Below are 12,385 nucleotides of genomic sequence, written 5' to 3'. Positions count from 1 at the left end.
CTTTTAGGATGTGACAAATGAGCCCCGCCCATTCTTTGGGGTGTCCAGTGACCGCTGCTCTCTCCGCTATTGCGCAGCCATAAAACAAAATTGGGGCGGAGAATTCGGTCGTCCGTACAGGAGGTCTTCCCTCAGCCGATGTCTGGTCTGGGCACAGGGGTGTCCCTCACTCAGACTGAGCAGGAGAGCAGAGCCAGTCCTCGTGCTCAACACACCAGAGGTGTGCCAGGAACAGGTGACTGTGTGTTGTTTTCTCTCCACAGGTTCGACTTCTGTAGTGATGATACCGTGGGGGAGGACGTTCTGCTAACCCTTACCCCGTGCTAGGAGGCTGCTGACACGTGACCGCTGACTCTTACTGCTAATAAATCTAGTGGTGAAGCAATACGTTCCTTTCTTCTGTCATCCATGCCAATTATATGCAAAGAAACTTTGGATAAAATGATTAAAATCCAAAATTTGTTGTTGGTGTGAAGAACCACAAATGACTGTTGAATTTTCCTGCATATTGTGTGGCATTTGAGCTTGAGAAACTGTTTACATGACACTGTCATCATATCCATCATTAATATTACTGATGTCATTCTGATCACTTAAGGCAGACTCACATGGCCAAAATGACCCCCTTTTGGTTGGCCCACATGGAAAGTACCAACCTTTGCTGCTTTTCCCATCATCTTTAAGTTCTGTGTCTTCTCCTAATCAGACATCTCAGGAAACATGACACATAGACAGATAAGGACTGTACACATCCGATGCTTCCTGGCTAGTGTCCCTGCTTTCAGTGGGGTTCCCCTGGGTCCCTGTCCTCTATGCAGCCTATTCAATTTTTCTAGATGTTTTTCAAACATCTTCCCAATTGTTCTCAGGACAGAATTCACATCCCTTCGTGAGCCTTGCAAGGTCTCTCTTTATCTGGTGCTCACCTTGGACTCCAGCCTCATCTCTCACCCTGTTTCTTCTGGATCTCTACATTTTGGCTTTGACCTTCAAGACAGCCTTTATCTCAGAGGCTGTTGGATATTTGCATGAACTCTTTCTCTTCTTAGAATGTTCATTTTTCTGTCTTCTTGTCTAACTCCTATTGGTTCTTAAATCTGTGTAGATACCACTTCTTCAAGGAAGCTTTACCTAACCTCCTTTACTCACACCCCTGAAACTGGATAATGGGCTCCCCCACAACACTTATACTGCACCTAGGTCTTCCCCCATGTCAACGCTTATCTTTCTGTATTGTCATCACTGAGTCACTTCTCTGTGTATCTCATCTGTAAACTCCTTAAGGGGTTTGCATGTTTTATGTGCCTGGCACATAAAAACATGGTAGAAGAGCAAATACTATTTTGTAAATTATCATCCCATCTCTGTGTATCTCATCTGTAAACTCCTTAAGGGGTTTGCATGTTTTATGTGCCTGGCACATGCCTGGCATGTGGTAGAAGAGCAAATACTATTTTGTAAATTATCATCCCACTGATGGAAAGAATGAATAAATCCACTAGGGTCAGGTATTTAAAATTAGGCCATGTCCAAACAATAATGTCCTGAAAGAGAATGGGATATCTATGCTAGGTCTTAAAAAATTGGGTAGGAATTTGCCAAGAGGACCTGGCCCATACTAGCTCTCACCCCAGATCCAAGTGGCTGCTTGTACTAGTCAGTGTTCTCAAGAGAGACAAAACCAATGTGATGTACATATAGGTATATGAGGAGTCTTCAAAAAGTTTATGGAAGGATTCATATTATCTTTTAATTCTGTTTTTCCATGAACTTTCTGAAATACACTCTTATGAGAGGGGATTTACTAGGGGGATTGATTCACATAATTATGGAAGCTGAGAAGTCCTGTGATAGGTCATTGGCAAGCTGGAGCTCCTGGGATGCCAGTAACATGGCTGGGTCCAAATCCAAAGGCCTCAGAAACCAAGAAACATACAGTGTAATTCTCAGCCTGAGAACTGGGAGAAGTGGGGCAGGGGAGGAGGTAGTGCTTGTGTAAATCCTGGATTCCAAAATCCCAAATGCCAGAAAGCCAGGAGTTCTGATGTCCAATGGAAGGAGAAGAGGATCTTATCCCAGCTCCAGGAGACAGAGACACATTCAGCTTTCCTCTGGTTTGGTTCTCTTGGGGACCCCAGCCAACTGGAGGTGCCCACCCACACCGAGGGTGGGTCTTCTCCACCGAGTCCACTCAGACTCACATGCTAATCTCCTCTGGAGAAACCTTCCCAGACTACCCAAAAATAATGCTTTACTAGGTTTCTAGGTGTTCCTTAATCCAGTCAAATTGACATCTAAAATCACCATCACACTGCTGAAGACATTAAATCCTTCTTCCTCTCTTGGAGGACACCCACGTCCATTCTGACCACCTGTACACAGTTTCAATCGCTGAACTCCTGAGGGAGGGGCCTTTCCTTCAGAGGAAGCACAGAGCCACAGATGAACTTGCCAGTGCGGTAAGCAGAGCGGGGAATAGACATGGGGTCTGACCCTGGGCAAACTGTGACAGATCATGTGATCATTGCTTCTCCTAAGTCTAATCTCAGATGTTCATATTTTTCCTGCCTCTCTAAAGAACTTCTCTTTCTTCCCCTCCTAAAACTGTGCCTCCTTACAGTTCCTGCCCTGAAATTCACTCAGAGACTAAGGCAAAATGCCCACAAACTCTTCATGTGTACATTCAGCCTTTTATTAATTCATAACCACCACCTCCATGCCAGCCTCTAGAAGCCGGGGGTACCACAGTGGCCAGAACAGATGAGGTCTCAGTTTTCATGGTATTGCATTCTAGATGGGAGAAGCACAATTGTGAATAACTTAGGTAAGTAAGATAGACCATTATAACTTGTGACAAGTCATCTGAAGGAAACAACATGCCTGTGCGCAGGGGTCTGGGGTTGGTGGGAACTGGCGGTGGAAGGGCCATAGGGGTGGTCAGTAAAGGCCTCACTGAGGAGGTGACACATAATCTAATACTTAAATGACAAGAAGGAGCCAGCCCAGAAAGGTCTAGGGAAGAGAGTTTCAGGCCATGGGAGCAGTAAGTACAAAGACCCCAAAGTGAGAACAGGCTTAGCGTGCTCGATGGAGGCCAGTGTGGCAATGAACAGAGCAAAGTGGAAAGCAGAAGAGAAGAAATCCAGAAGCAGACAAGTCATCAGACGTTTTCTACCAACCACTTTACCTATTCATCCACCACTAGATTCTAACAAATCCCTTCCTGCATAAAGCACCGCAATGTCAAAGGAAAACATTACACCTTTGACTTCACTAGAAGCAGACAAGTCATCAGACGTTTTCTACCAACCACTTTACCTATTCATCCACCACTAGAGTCTAACAAATCCCTTCCTGCATAAAGCACCGCAATGTCAAAGGAAAACATTACACCTGTGACTTCACCGTGGTCTTTGTAAATTGCTCCAGCACCTTCCTAGACCACATGAGCAGACTTCCAAAGCTTAACTACCTCAATACCGAGTAAGGTCAACCAGGTAGCTCAGACCTGGCAGAGTCTAGTTGGAAAGGTATTTTCTATTTTGACTTATTCTATGTATCTCCCCTATTTTATGTGATTGACACTCAACTAATCTTGCTGATTACTTGCTCAGCATAACTGAATATTCAACAACTTATTTCACTCTGTATGGCTAGATTCAAATCCCATCTTATCACTCATTAGCTGTGTAACATAGTAGACAATTTACTTATCTCCCTGTGCCTCAGTTGCCACATGTGTAAAGGGAGGCTAATAATAGTACCTACCTCGTGAGGTTGTTGTAAGATTAAGTTAGGTAATACATGTACAGTGTTTGGAAATCTGACTGTACTTGGTAAGGCTCGTTAACTGTCAGCTGTTGTTCTTCATTACTCAGGGAGAAGTCCTTTCCATTTTCTTAACAGGAGGGCCTAAAGGCCTATACACCAGTGTTTTGGTTATTCAGGAGGGTGAACTTTGACACTGAGGCATATTTAACTTGCAGGTGGGTGGGACACCAACAGTGATCACCTCATGAAGGTTTATCTTCTTCATTGTGTGAACTGACTGGCTTTTCACAGATGCACAGATCTGTGGATAAATCATGACAACCTCTCAGAGGCTGAGTTTTACATCCAGGTGTGCAAGCTTCGGAGGATCGGGGGAAACTCAACAGATGGGCTTTTGGGGGCTCCTGAACCCAACTATTCAAATTATAGGAGATAATAATTGCTGTTGTTTTAAGCCATTGTTTTAGATTTGTTCATTGCATAGCAATAAATAACTGGGATGGGTAGTTAATGATGGGATTGTGGTCAGAGGCTGCTGTAGGGGCTGTTGAATCTGCCTACAAAGCTGATATGCACCTGGTATTGCCAGTCTGCCAGAAAGAGAGAGAGAGGAGAGAAAGACAGACAGAGAGACTGAGAAACAGACAAAGAGACAGAAAGAAAGAAGGTTTTCTTAATCAGATATTCCCTTTATTTTCTGCTATTTGGGGACATTTCCATCTATTCTAAAAGAAGCATTACCATTATTAGGGTTTGCTGCTGTGTCCTTATTGAAACTTGTAAACTACTTGGTGATGAAATACAAAATTGAGAAGTGGGGCCTATTCAGCCCACAAATACAAGCACAGGTGCAGAGGTGCAAAGTTAGTGGCTTTCCTCCCCCTTTTAACCAAGCATTCTTTCATCTTCCTTAACTTGTGGGAAGATTTGACCTTTATCATTAATCTTGTTTTGTGTATTTGTGCAGATTAAATTATTAAGTGCACACAGCATGTGCTATCAACACCTGCTGTTTTCTTGAAGTAGCGTCCAAATGATAAGGCTGGAATATGAAAAAAAGGGGGGGGGGCTCGATCCAGCGGGAAGGAATGTCTGGAACACCGGACGGGGTAAGCCAGTTTTGTCATTCCATTCCCCACCTGCTGTGCAGTAGAGGCAGGGTCTTTGCTCATTGTTCTGACAATGTTCAGTGAGGCTGAGTGTGTTTGAATTTGCTGCAGGATGCTGATCTTCTGGACAATCAAGCTTTTCCTGCTGGGAGCAGCCAGAGGTAAGAAACATCAACCCCATGCTTTGGGAAGGGCTTAAACCCATGATCTCAGCACTGGCCAGAGAACACTTTAGCCATGGCAGGGCTTCCAGCTGCTGCAGGCTATCCCAGGTTCCAGAGACAGGGGTTGGGGGGGGTTGACACTGTGCCAGGGAGAGTAGGCTGGGCAGTTTGACAGAGACCTGCTTCAGAGCATCTCCCCACTGGCCTGCCTTCATGCCTGGGGTGTGTGGGGCCAAACTTTTCTAGGTAGAGCATTAAACACCTGCCTGTGTTAACATATTGACTTATCAACGCCCGCTATCATATTAGTCAAATAAATATATCAGAAGAGCTAGGGGTGAGACTCAGAACTTTTGTTTTGCTGGCAGTTCTAAATGAAAGCAACCTTGGGATCTCTGTGGGATTCAATGGGACTGGTCCCAGGACAGGAGGTGGGCAATTGGGGCAAGAAGAGAGTAGAAGGGGCAGAGGTCAGTGTATCCACTGTCTTCAGACTGTCCCCAGGCAGGAGAGTGACCAGGCCTGGACGGTAGTGATAGCCTTGAGCCCAGCCTCAGGAGCTAATCCTGGAGCAGATTCATCCTTTGTCTATAGGAAAAGAGGTTTGCTTTTACAAAAGGCCTCAGCTGCTTTTCTGACATTGAACCCTGGGCCAGGACTGAAATCAGGCTCCTGAAAATTCTCCCCTGCAGCCCTGAGAAGATCAGCACCAGCTTCCTGCTCTACACCAATGAAAATCCAAACACTTTTCACATGAGTCCTCTGTCATTTTAACATCACTGTAACTAGGTGAGGGTCTGTGCCTGCCCCCACAGACTATGAGTTCCTCATCTCTGAACCCTCTTCCCCCAACATACCCTCCTTCCCCCATCCCTCCAGCTACCCCCAGGCCTAGCCATTCCTAGACAGAGTAGTTCTTTTTAGTAAGTGTTGGCTTGAATGAATGAATGGTTCACATTTGCTGGAAACTCTAGCTGGTTATGTGATTCTGGTCTGGGCCAAAGAGCTTGCCATCTAACAAGAACCACAGGAAAGGTAAGACTTCAAGCTACAGTCCAGACCCAGTGGAGGCTGTGATTACCAACTTCGGAAGGTGGGGCAGGGAAAGGGAGACCAGGGTGGGCTTCATGGAAGATGTGGCTTTTGTGCTACACTTTGAAAGGTCAAGGCATTGGGACAGGCAGAGATGGTAGAGACAGAGTGATTACCAACTTCGGAAGGTGGGGCAGGGAAAGGGAGACCAGGGTGGGCTTCATGGAAGAGGTGGCTTTTGTGCTACACTTTGAAAGGTCAAGGCATTGGGACAGGCAGAGATGGTAGAGACAGACCTGTGGGACTGGGCTGCAAAAACACGTCACACTTCTGCGTTTGTCAGGTTCTCCTCCCCTCTGATCCATCAACAATTGAGGCATCATATTTTTAAATGGACAGGAAGACACAGCTCATCATTCACAGCTTCATAGACAAGGGAGACAAGAGCTGGGTGGCCAACATGTGCAAGGTAGGAGCCAGCTCTGATCCCTGTGTCATTCCTCTGGCTGCAGCCACCACTTCCTGCTAACGTGTCCACCTCGCTTAACACACTCGCAATAAATGAGCTCGAAACAGGAAATCCTTACATATCAGGCACCTCCGTGCAATTAAAATGTCTCTCTTCACAAAGACAAAAATTCCTTTCTGTGTTTCTGGACTCCGTCTGTAGCCTGAAGCAATGACATTTGCTATGTGAACAAATACTCCCACTATCTCGTTTCTGGTTAAATCAAGGCTCAATGTTTTTTCTGTTTCCATTTTTAGTGAGAGTACTTTGTATCCTGTACACAAGGGATTATGTTCTTTCTGTTCAAATCTTTCCACATACATCCCTGAGAGTCAGAGATGTGCCACTGACCGTTTATTTAAGGTACGGAGAACTAAGATTGGGGGACTCAAAGGGCAGAGTAGAAAGTGCCACAACTACATGTAATCTTGCATCTGTTGGTCAGAAGGACAGCAACAGAAGACACACATGTGCACACACCCATGCCTGCACACCCATGTACACATAGCCATACATGCTCACGTGTGCACAGGTGCACATGCACACACATATGTGCACAATACACCATCATCCCTTCTTTTTATGTGCACACTAATTCAATCTATTTTCCTGTCACTCAAGAATTTATCCTCACAGCCTACCTCCCACACATACATCAATGATAACCAATAATGCCAATAGGAAAAATTACAAACCCAGAAAATTAAAGTCATTCTGCATTTGACCATGATTTACCAGGCATGTAACTCTTGGCACCTCTCCCGTCCTATCCTTAATAAGCATCCAATGATGTGGTTCAAACTTAGGTAACTAACTTCGGTTCATTCGCCACAATGAGAATATTCCCAGAGGTTTCCATGGCAAAGCCCTTTGCACAGTGACAGTCATCACTCACCTATGTTGAGTCAGGAATGAGGAGTAATCACAGGTAAGGAAGGTTAGAGCGGAGACTGTGCTATTTGAGGAGGTTATTCTTTACCATTGATTAAGCATACCTGGGAATAAAGGACACCCTTCAGATAAAACTCTGAATCTGTATCTAATGAAGTCAAAGGGCAATGAACAGGCAAAATTGTCAGCCCAACTTGTTATGTAGCACCTGTCAGGTTAAAACCCTTAGTGGTCTGACCAAATATAAGTAAAGATTTTAATTGAATTTAAGAAAAATGGCTTGGCAGGTATGGATACCCTCATAGCAAATATTAAGGATAAGGACATATGTATTTTTTCTTTCACAGACTATGAGTGTTTGCATGGACAGGGTAGCCTAAACTGTCTATCAGTAATGGCCAACCAAGTTCAGGCAAGGTCGGGAAGGTGTACTGTGATATTTGTCACTTGGCAGGAGTTGTGGGGAACCAAGGAAGCTTGTAAGGAGGAACGAGACACCATGAGAATGATGCTCACATAAAGCCATCTAAAGCTAGTCAGCCCTCCTTTTTATTTGCAGAAGCGCGGCATGAAAATGTCCTTTCCCTATCTTTGTCATGTCTGGGAGGTTATGTCACATCTGGTTGTGTCTTCGAGGACCTCTAGGTGCCTAAGACACAGAATGGCACAGAGTTTAGAGGGATGGGCTCAAGCAACTACACAGGCTTGGGCTTAATTACCAGCTCTCACACTTGCTAGTTGTAATCTGTGACTCTGAGGCTGTAATCTGTATATCTTTCTGTAAAATGGGATAATATGGTACCCACTTCCTAAGAGGTGAGGATTACACAGACAATGCATGTAAAGTGATCAGAGCATTGCCCCACACACTGAAAGCACCCTCTATGTTCATTGTCACTACTGTGACTGGATTTCGAACCTAAATTTCTGAAAATACAGTCCCACTTTGTAAGCATCCCACTTGGAGAGAGGGGGGCAGAGAAGCTGTCATAGCCCCCTGACTGTCTGTGCAGATTTCCTCATTTGTTTCCCAGGAACCCAGGGCTCTGTGGCTTGCAATCACTTAAGAAGTTACAAGTATTACCTGGACAGCATCTTCAGCCCTGCTGGGTTCGCTGTGTACCCCCGTGCTTCCAACAAATCCTCTGAGTCTGTAAGCCATTGTCCTGCCTTGAACAATGGGCACCTCCCCACTGTGGGACTGTGATCCTGCTGTGTTTGGGATTGTCAGAGCCTTCTCACTGTGCTTTCTGTGTTGCCCCTCAGAGTTCATGGTACTGCAGAGTGGAGGAGGAAAAACTTTAGGCAGAAGCGGCTAAAATTCTAGGTGAGATGAGTCACATGGAAGGGAAAAGTGAGAAATGACAGAGAAGAGCGGTTAATTCAATGACGTAGAAAGGCTTCGTGTAGGAGACAACATTTGAATCTGGCTTGCAAATGATAAGGCTTTAAAGGCTTCGTGTAGGAGACAACATTTGAATCTGGCTTGCAAATGATAAGGGAAGGGAAAAGAGTGCCCATCTCTGGCAAGGGCAGAGAAAGTGCAGAAGAATGTCTGAGAGAAGAACTCACATCAGAAATTCTTGAGCAGCAGAAATTCTTGGTGAACACGGGAGATGCCAGCAATTTTGCTCATAAGTTGCAGTTTGACTACAGTTTCAGTCACAAATGAAGGGCTTGCCTCTCACCTGAAATGTTTGTGGCAAATTTTGATTATTTTAGAAAAGAAAACAGCCACCCAAAGGATCCCGTTTAAGACTCAACTGAGGATTTAGAGTCAGCATTTCTTCCATTTCATTTCTATGGCATAAAATGAATGGAAGCAAAGGCATAATTAATGGGATGATGGCAATTTGCATATCTTTGTAACTAGCTGCCCTGAATTTTTACTACCCCTGGTTCATTGTTTCTTTAGTTTTAAGATGAGTCACACACACCGTTCTTCTGTTCATTCAGCAAGCATTTATTTGGTAGCAGCTCCTTTCCAGGCTGGGCCCCTTAAGAAGCCCAACCCCAATTTCCCTACCTTTCCCCCTCTTGTCTGTGCCTCTCTGATGCCCAGGAGCTGCCTTGCTGGTGGGGATGGGATCCTCTCTGATGCCCAGGAGCTGCCTTGCTGGTGGGGATGGGACGCAGGGGAAGGGTTGATTTCTCTCCAAAGCCTTCTGAATGAACTAGGACACAGAGCAGAGACTTAGCATGTTTGGACCACTTTGTACCAACCTGCCCTATGACAGTTTCATAGGATGATGCTCAATAAAAGCAGAGACCATATTTATATAAATGCATAAATATAATACATGTCGTATATAGTTTTCAAAGTCAGGTTTATCAAGGTATAATCTACATACAGCAAAACTCACCCTTTTAAGTGTGTAGTACTATGAGTTTTGACAAATGAATAGTTGTGTAACCACCTCCACAATCAAGATACAGCATATTTCCATATACGTGTGTGTATATATATGACGGGTTCATCAACTGTTCCACTGATATAGTGATGCATGAAATATTTGCCCATATTTCAACAACAAATAAACATTCAGAAACCACATATTCATTCCTCAAACTACATTTATTATGGGCCACAGACTACACTAGCCACTGGGGACGCAGGGGTGAACAAGACATTCTACTCGTGAAATTTATAATCCAGCAGAAAAGACGGAAACTGAGCAGGCAACTACAAGTGCGTTGGACTTGCTGGGTTGCTGCGGTAGTGTTATGGGACAGGGGAACCTGGGAGGGACAGGAACAATGTCTCTGAGGATATGAAAGGTGAGTAAGATTTAGTCAAAGGGTGTGTGTGTGTGTACGATTATAGTATCATGTTATTTTACAGTGAAATGGATAATTTATTGTTGGGAATAATGAGATGCACTGTTAACTTTTGCTGCTAAGACACTGCTAAAGTCCCCTTTGCCATCAGGACAAAATGACTTTAGAATATTGGAGTTGCCACCACATGTAGGAAAAGCCAGTGCAGTAATGAAAGCGCACCCTCATTCGTCGTTTCTCTGTTTTCACTAGGACAAATGCTTCCCCTGTCCAAGTGAAGGCTGCCCTCAGATGGGTCATTATACTGACACATTTTCTGGAAGAATGAGTGAAGTGGGCCAGGAATTTTATCTGAACACTGGTGATGCCAGTAATTATGCCCGTAAAAGAAAGTTCCTCACATTTGACTCTGGTGCTGAATTCAGGCTTCCTCTGCTCCAGCCTCTTTGTTTTCAGTCAGAGGTTTCACTGAGCAAAATTCTGATGTTTTGTACAAGCAGAAAAGAAGTCCAGGAGAGAGAGAGATGGCAGAGGTTGTGGGAATTGAAAGGAGCTGACAAGTTCAAGAGATATTTAGGGTTGTAGACTCGATGGGTGATGGGAATTAGAGGATGTAGGAACAGTGAGGCATGAGGACAGGCTCCAGGTTTCTTCTGTGGGTAACAGAGGAAAAAGATTGTCAGGTCTTAAAAACTAATACCACCTTAAGTGACATTACAAGCGGCACCATTATGGGCCCACAAGGGTGTATTAACATGGCAGCCTAAGACGGCACCGGGAGGAAGTAGGGTGGGAGCGTCTGCCTAAGATGGCGCAGGGAGAAAGTAGGGTGGGAGTGTCTGGGGGAACCTTGCCTTAGCCCTTATTGGCCAAATACGTGCTTCCGCGCTCATGAACACTGTGTGGTTGCAATAGCTAGGCACTGAGACAGGATGCATGCTTTCGTAACCCTTAAGCTGATTGGAGGATGTAAAAACCTCCCTTCCCCATTTGCCTTTAAAAGCAAGTGCTTGTGTGATAATAAACGGAACTGCTCGACAGAACCCCCGCCGCGTCTGAGTGTCCTTTAACGGGCTGGTTGGGGCTGGCAGCTGTGCTCACCTCTCTTCATGGCTCTCTTCCCCCATCTCCTTCCAAAGGGGACCAGAGGGAAAGGGGAATCCAGGCCATTCACTTGCCCACCAATAGGAATGAGGCTAGGGCTGTTTGGGTTGGCCGGCACGGACCCGACAGAGTGGTGCCCCGTGTGAGGTGTTTTTTAAAATTTGTGGGTGAAAGGCGAGAAAGTGAGGCCCCCGGCTGCTCAGTCCTGAAAGAAGGTCGACGAAGGGTGATCAACCAGTGGAGTGGCCCCCGCAACCACGGTAGTTGCCGTGAAGTAATCCGCCTGCGTGTCAGGGTGAGTACCATAACAGGGGGAAGTCCCTGCACTTCTCTGCCCTGTTGCTCCCTCTGTCCCTTCCTCACAGGGCAACACAGAAGGCGTGTGTGGAAAGAGTGACAAGACAGCCTGCAAGGCTCTAAAGTACATGTTAAAAAGCAGAGGCCTAGAAATATCTGACTCCACGGTCACCAATGCCTAGCATCATGTGGTGAAGGTGGCCCCTTGGGCACCTTTGTCCAACTTGTTCTAGTATGAGATTTGGGACCGGGTTCAGACCCTGGCCAGAAAGAATGAGATTAGTCACGGGCTAGACCCCCCACCTTAGGGTTCTACCCAACCATCTCTGCCCTAAAGCTTTCCTTCTGTCCTGAGCATCAGGAAGGGGCAGAAAGGGATTGGGCACAGTTCGATGAGGAGAGAAAAAAGGAAACAAAGCTGCCAATGCAAGGCCCTGAGCCATTGCATGATCCTCAGCCTTGCAGGCTCAGACGCAAAACTTAACTGAAGCCTTCAAGGCATTTACTGCCCTGATCCCCTCAGGAAACAATAGTTCCCCACCCTTCAAGGGACAATGTTTTGGTTGCGGAAGACAAGGCCATTTTAAAAGCCAATGTCCCAAGGCTAAAGGCAAAAAACACCCTACCACACCTTGCCCCTGATGTAAAAAAGGATTACATTGGAAAAAGGACTATAGGTCCAAATTTGACAAAGCCCCCGGTGGAAATAGGCCGGCCGCTTGGTACCCTTG

General features: G+C 45.5%; 1 protein-coding gene and 1 pseudogene across 2 annotated transcripts in view; both read left to right on the top strand.

The window, feature by feature from the left end:
* LOC103599209 (pancreatic triacylglycerol lipase-like) overlaps positions 1-12,385 on the top strand; it is a 54,959-nt gene that overhangs the window by 29,144 nt on the left and 13,430 nt on the right. The window lies entirely within an intron of this gene.
* LOC103599208 lies at positions 4,993-6,805 on the top strand (annotated as a pseudogene).

Source organism: Galeopterus variegatus, unplaced genomic scaffold (assembly GCF_000696425.1).
Source record: "Galeopterus variegatus unplaced genomic scaffold, G_variegatus-3.0.2 Scaffold2885, whole genome shotgun sequence".
NCBI lineage: Eukaryota > Metazoa > Chordata > Mammalia > Dermoptera > Cynocephalidae > Galeopterus > Galeopterus variegatus.
Note: the sequence above shows the minus strand (reverse complement) of the source record. Positions and strands in the feature narration are given on the sequence as shown.